This window comes from Piliocolobus tephrosceles, chromosome 15 (assembly GCF_002776525.5).
Source record: "Piliocolobus tephrosceles isolate RC106 chromosome 15, ASM277652v3, whole genome shotgun sequence".
Taxonomy (NCBI): domain Eukaryota; kingdom Metazoa; phylum Chordata; class Mammalia; order Primates; family Cercopithecidae; genus Piliocolobus; species Piliocolobus tephrosceles.
The window spans coordinates 80,689,516-80,696,882 of NC_045448.1; the positions used below are offsets into that span (position 1 = coordinate 80,689,516).

The 7,367-nt window shown below is 38.9% G+C and overlaps 1 protein-coding gene across 7 annotated transcripts in view; it reads left to right on the forward strand.

Moving 5' to 3' along the window:
* The window catches only part of CTNNA2 (catenin alpha 2), a 1,159,566-nt gene that overhangs the window by 363,370 nt on the left and 788,829 nt on the right, over nucleotides 1-7,367 (forward strand). The window lies entirely within an intron of this gene.

Consider the following 7,367-nt stretch of genomic DNA (forward strand, 5'->3'; position numbering starts at 1 on the left):
CTAGCCAGATACCTGGAATATCCTGCAATCAGTTCACATTGTCAGTGTGTTAAGTTGATATGTGGCATCCTGGAATTTTAAAGGAACTCTGCGTGGCAGTCAGTGATCATGGAGAGGGACATTTATTTTCCCTGGGCTCTGAACTGATGTAATCAGATTATATTGTCAATTATTAGCATGAGCGATAGCATGACACATAAACTCATCTAGATGTGTATGTCAGAGAAAACAATCACCTTCTTTCTATCCTCAGGCTAGATCGTGGGATAATGATGTCCTTGAATATTTGATAATTTCTCTCTAGAAAATGGAATAGCAAGATAGAAAATAGCAACCCTTAGTCAGCTTCTCAAGAAGTCAGGTTTCCTTAGTGGCTACCAGAGGTCAAATATAGTGCTGCTGTTCTAATGTGGCAGGCGGAGGGGGGCATTGGTGAGACATGATGATCTTAACATTAACTGTCACTTTGTGAGTTTAGCATCAAATAGCCTCATGCAGCCTCAGTAGTGTATTATTTCTCAAGTCTGCTGTTTAGTCCTGAAGTTCTAATATGGCTGTTGTGTTTGAATAACAACAGCCAATTGGTATTATAAAATAGCCTTGTCTCTCATTATAAATGCAGAAAACATGGCCCAGGTTTTTAGCATGTCTTTTCTGTCATAGCTATCATGGTATTAACTTCATGCAGCTGCATTGTTCATAATTTATTTATTTACTCAGTTATACATTTAAGAACTACTTATTAAGTGCTGACCATAGGCAAAACACTGTGCCAAGATGTATTACTTCAAGGGTGAATAAGACTAGGCTCCTGCCTTCAAAACCTTACAGGCTACTGGGGAGACATTAGGACATTAGCGTAGAGTGCAATGCATGTTAGGAAAGGGTGCATATTGCTGTAGTCTCACCCAGAAGGAACATATAAGTATGATGCTTTCTTTCGTAAATAACAAAAAACCTAATTCTACCTAGTTTTTTGAAAAGGGAATATTTTGTCTCACCAAATTAAAAGTCCAGAGGCAATAGCTTCAGGCAAAGCTTGATCAAGCTGCAAACGCATGACAAAGACCAGGTTTTTCTTTCTTTTTCCTCCTCACTGAGGACTCTGTTCTCTGTAGCCCCTTATAGGGGGCCTCATAGTCTCAAAGCACTTGCCAACCATTTTGAAGGTTGCATGATCCTAGACTAAAGATAGCACAAAAGAAGAAATTCTCTTTCCTGATAGCTCTAAAAAAAAAAAAAAAAAAAAAAAAAGTTCTACAATCTTGTTAGGCACAGTTGGTCTCTCAGTCATGTGCATATCTCTGAGTTAATTATTTAGAGGGATAACAGAATATGCTAATTTCTTAGTTAACATGATCAGGACTCCTGCTGTTTGCTCACCCCAAGCTGGAAATGGGATCAGTTTAACCATATTGTATTGCTGCACAATTTAGGATAATCCGAGAAAGGATGATGTGGTTGAGAGAGGGAGGTCTCAAGATTGGGTCTCATTGAACTAAATGAGGTTTGCCTCTCCTGGAACCTATGGCTGGGCCTAGATTCAATAAGTCAGAGTCTCAAGTCCAAGCTGGGGGCTGAAAGTTGGGGATAACTGGAAAGAGTTGGCCCCATCGAAGAGTTGGGGGATGAATCATTCTGTCCAATGATGAGAACACAACCACGCAGTCATTTAAACAGGGAACATTTAAGTAATTCTTAACTCTAATAGCAGTTTGTAATAACAAGGGATTAGCTCATAAGAAGTGACGAGAACGCTAAGGAATATGGGAATGGCAGATATGAGGAGACACTGCTACCCCTGGGGCTGGCATAGGGCAGTCTAGGGAGGACCCCACCCTACCAGGCCTGAGATCCAGTTGTTGTTGGAGGGTGTGGCCTTTTGTCACTTGATGACAAAGGAGTCACTAAGGTGCCACACAATATAATGGAGCTTGCTAGAAATCTGCCCTTTGGATTGCTGAGGAAAGCTGCTCCTGGAAGGGTGTCTCACTGGAGACATTCTGCTACAGAATTGCCCAGCGGGGCATACTGAGCGGAAGCTGCTGGCCGCCTGGTGCTGGAGAAGCTTCCCCTGCTACAGGAGCCCGTTGAAGGAGCACACCAGAACCAGGAACCAAACCCTTTCCTCTGGCAGCATCTATGCAACACTCTCCACTGACAAAGCTTAACATCAGGCCAACTGGGAAAGGAGTAATATTTCAGGGGCCCATCCATATTTTCACAGTGCAAGCAGAAAAGGTAAATTTGGATTTAACAGCCTATGCAGGAAAAGAGTATGTTACTGAAGGAAAATAGGGTTCTATTACCGTAAGAAGGGAGATAACAGATTCAGATTAGGCAACAGATTTCAACTACAGAGAGCTTTGTGAAGCAAAGAAAGAACAAAGGCATGAGATTAAGAGAGGAGTCTTGGAGTGTTTGAAACATCAGTGATTCTATTGTTGAAGCATAGTGGGCAGGGTGGGGAGAGGCAATAACAAGTTGAACAGAGAGATCCAGGTTATGGAGGGTCTTGGATAACATGATAATTAGTTTGCACTCTAGGTATAGATTATGGGGAGCCATTGAGTAGTGCTAAGAATTTGATTCAGATTAGTGATTTAGAAAAGTAATTATGGTAGCAACGTGGAGAAGGAATTAGAAGAGGGACACATAAAGAGACTATTGAAGTTATCCATGCCCGTTAATGAATGAAAAGCTGGCTAAGGCAATGGCAGTGTGTATTGTGAAAAAGAGGTAGATTTTACAGATACTCAGGATATAGAGGTAGAATGAATAGAACCTGGAGACTAATCATATGGGGCAAGGCTTTAGAAACACACTCTTTCTGAAAAATAAATGCAGCGTAGCTCAGAAATTGAGTATGGGCTCTAGAGCAAACTACCTGGGCTCAAATCCAGGCTCCTACACTTACTTGCTGTGAGACTTCTGACAGGTTATACAACTTCTCTGCTCTGATTTCAGTCTCTACTGGATAAGCATATGGGAATAAGAAAAGTATCAAATTCGAAGAGCTGTTTTTTGGGACTAAATAAGATAGATGTAAACCATTTGGAACACTGCCTTGTATATCATAAGAACTCAATGACACTGGGGTCTTTTTTTTTTTTTTTTTTTTGCACAAACTGAAAATAACTTTGGAAATATGTAATAAACTAAATTGTACTTTCTATAACAAGACACTTTAAGCATCAATGACGCTAGCATGTAATTGTTCTTTGCTTTTGATGAAATCATTTTTTTCTTCCCTTGTTGATAAGGAAAGGCACAATTGAATCAAGAAGACCAACGTATCCTTATGGGGCAGAAATATAAAGTATGATAATGTTGAGACACCAATGGCCATACCAGAGTATATGATTAAATAAGTACAGTAGTTAGATGGCGGGTCTTACATGCATTCATTCTTTCATGCATTTGGCCAACTTCTTTTCCAAGATAGAGATTTTTTTAATTTCCCTGTAAAAGTAGACTCTAACAAGAGATTTACATATGGTCCATTAAATAGTTTTGTCAGTGTCACTTAAAATCCAGTCAACTTAGGTATCGGTAGTAAAACTCTGAAATGGGGTCAGTCTGTCCAAACAGAAATGGTAGTCATAACAACAATGATTTCTAGTAATGGAATGGCCAGCGATTTTCTACAGAGAACCGGAACACACAGTGCGGGCGGGGATGTATCAGACTCCTCAGTTCCACACTATCCCATCCCCAGATGCCGACCTCGTGGTAGATTCTGCATAAATACTTAATGAATAAATGAATTATAGAGCTGCTTTTTTATATTGAAGTAAATAAGTAAAGTTTCAATCAGGAAAATTAGACACTGATTTACTATCTCAAACAATATGACACAGTTCTAGACTAAATAATAGGGATAGACATGCTTGCTTTAGGAATGGGGGTACAGGCTATTTTGAACAGGCCTGTGAGAAGGCCAAGATTTTAAGAGTCGTAAGTGACAAGTTCTGAAAACAATTTCTTAACCCACTAAATTGGGTTGTAGTGGGTTAGTGTCTTTTCTAGAAGTGTCAGTCTTTTCAGCTTTATCTATTCCCTGGTTATAAATATTAAGGACAAAAATATATGGTTCAGCAAAGAGTTCTGGCTTTGGTGTTTATAAGCCCAGCCTGGTCAGTGGGAGAAGAATGGCTAGCTGTAATGTCCAAGATCAAGAGGGCATTTTTAACAGGAAAGGGTATGACAGCTGCCTCTGAGCGATCCCTTTATGTCAGCTCGTTAGAAATCATTTCCCAATCCAGGGCATAAGAGTCTTCCAAACCTCCCCCTTATCAAAGGGCTCAGCCGTTGACACCAGTGTCCTTCTTAGAGCCATCACTAGGCAGCCCACTGCCTGTAGTTTCTCTGCAGCTTTCTTTCTAGTCCTCCCAGTGCCCCTGTCATCTGCCGACTTTCCAAAAGTAAGACAGAAATTTTCATCTTCAAAATTATTAAGGCATTTTTCCCCCTTGCAGCAAGTTGGTATCTCTATTTAATGAGCCCCTAATGCTTGCTGTACATTTTGCTAAGCATTTGATATTTTGCATTTATTATCTCCTTTAATTCCCACAAAACCTGTGCATAGTGTGTAGACATTATTATCCTCATTTTATTAATGAAGATGTGAGGATTGGAGAGGTGAAGTAGCTTGCCAGGATCACAGAGCTTGCCAAGGACATCGTTGGAATTCAAATCCAGACCAATCTGATCACACAGTTGTACTTAACATTCTTCATGCTGGGGCCCACACAGGTGTATCTTGGTTAAAGTGCCTGCTCTTCTTCTGTATCTTCTGCTTTTTGTTCAACTGGCAGTCTTTAACTCCTCCATGAACAGTTAATGTTTGAGAGCAAGGTATTTGTTTGGCCCATAGGAGTCCATTTTCTTTCTCTAGCTGCCCGGAAAGAACAAAAGATCCTTGACTGTTCAAAAATAAAGACTTAATTTTTATATTAATTTTGAATTGTCAATAGTGTCTGTTCACTAAACTTGTTTTTTTCTTCTTTTTCTATGTCCCTTCAATATTCTATCTATCACCTATCAATCATCTATCTATCTAATCTATCTATCCTATCCGTCCATCTGTCTATCCATCCATCCATCCATCTATCTCCATCTCTCATCTGTCTACTAGCAGTGTGTGCCCATAATCCAGACTTTGGTTCCATTTCCTTTATTTCTGTGGGACCTTGGACAGATTCTGCCCCATGATTCTTTATGAGAACTTTTAGACTTCTTAAATCCTTCTGGATTCAAACTCTGCATATAGTTAAGTTTACCTTTACACAGAAAGACCCATTCTTGCTTGGTGTTTCTTTGGAGAAATATTTTATTGAATTATAAGAACAAATTAAAACTGGCATCTAGATTCTTCAGAGAAAACCACGGAGAAAATAAGTTATGTGTAACACCGTAAAATAAATATTCTAAATTGGTTTGATTAACAGCTGATAAGAAGCCTGTTTTATATATATTAGAAAACAAATCCAGAATTTAGCTCCCTCTGAGATAATTATTTTGCTCTTCCCTGAAACCAGGTTTTATGTCCTGAGAAGAGATTTACATCTCAAATAAGCAGCAGGAACAAATTAGCTGCCAAGAACTGTCCTTTCAATGATGCTGTTGATAGCCAAGTTAAGATGATTATAAATCTATTAGAATGTACAACACCATTGATTTTGGTGTTTCAGAGATTTGAGGTACGAGATTCTCATTAAACTATAAAAATGTTTTAAAAGTGCCTTTCCATACCATAAAATATAATTTGACTTGAGTGCCTAAAAAACCTAACCCATGACAGTTCCTTTTTCAACTGTACTTCCTTTTTTACATGAGCACTATTAGAGCCTAATAGGAATTGAGAATGACTAACATTGAGGAGTTACATCATCATTTCATATTTTTATAATTAGAAAAAAAAGAAGATGCATGCTTTCCATAGAAATTGAGAATGGAAACTTAAATTTCCCAATCCAGCACATAAGCATTATGTGGCATCTAGATTAACCTCCCTCTCAACCCCCGCCAGCAGTATCATTCCAGATTACTTCCTTTGCTTGCTACCACTCTTTCCTTACTAAAAGGAATTAGCCTATTTGGTAAATTGAATGGTATTACATATCTCTCGGACAAAAGACTTGATGATATTCATTATTACTGGCTTAGATACATATTCTCTTCCTTTGCTCAGTGCACTTGATAAGGAAGTGAAATTAGCCACCTTTGTGATTGCGTCAAGCCTCAATTAAGTTCAGATTTGAGTTAATATAATCTATGGCTATTTTCAGCCATTGTAGTTGTCATTTGTGTTTCAGAATTGTCAAACAATGCACTGTCTGTATAATGCCCTTTAATTTGCCCAAAATTAAGCAAGAGCCTATCTGAATTCTGCCCAAGTATTTCCTGCATTTCTCATTCCTCTTTCTTTCAAAGCTGCCTTAGCGCTCCATTCCTCTCTCAGGAAATGGAACTAGTTAGGGGCCTCTATCAGGCTCCCTTCATGTTTAAGAACAGTTGATTTTTCCAAAAACATGTATGACTTGTGCTTTATTCACTCAGGACCATGTTCTTGGCTATTTCCACTGATGAAATTATTTCTATAAAGATGCTACCTGACTGACAGGGACTTAGCGGACTCCTTCACCACAATATCTTAATTTTAGTTAATTGTATCCACAGGTGGGATAACTTAAAGGTTTACCAATTGTGGAATTTTTCACACCATATTGAAGTTAAGATCATTGTGGAGGGGAGAATAATACTTCTCAAAACTTAAATTATTTATAAAGGAATTTTGATGGAATTCACAATTCAGGTCCAATGCTACTATGGAAAAGTTCAGTGAGACAGTTTGTGGGGATTTGGAAGCATGGCACATTGGTAGGGCAGTGTGCTTGCCATCATCCTGTCCACCCCCATTCCACTCCACTTGATACCACCTTAGTGGTATAGCATCAAAATTCCTTTATAAATAATTTAAGTTTTGAGAAGTTTTATTCTCCCCTCCACAATGATCTTAACTTCAATATGGTGTGAAAAAATCCACAATTGGTAAACCTTTAAGTTATCCCATCTGTGGATACAATTAACTAAAATTAAGATATTGTGGTGAAGGAGTCCGCTAAGTCCCTGTCAGTCAGGTAGCAACAAAACCTCAAATTCACTTGCTTTCAAGGAAACAATATTTCCTCTTTCCATTGGATGGAGAGGTATAAACTCAGCTTAAAATTATAATTCCTTTAGGTTGGGTGCAATGGCTCAGGTCTGTAATCCCAGCACTTTGGGAGACCGAGGTGGGTGGATCACAAAGTCAGGAGATCAAGACCATCCTGGCTAACACGGTGAAACCCCGTCTCTACTAAAAA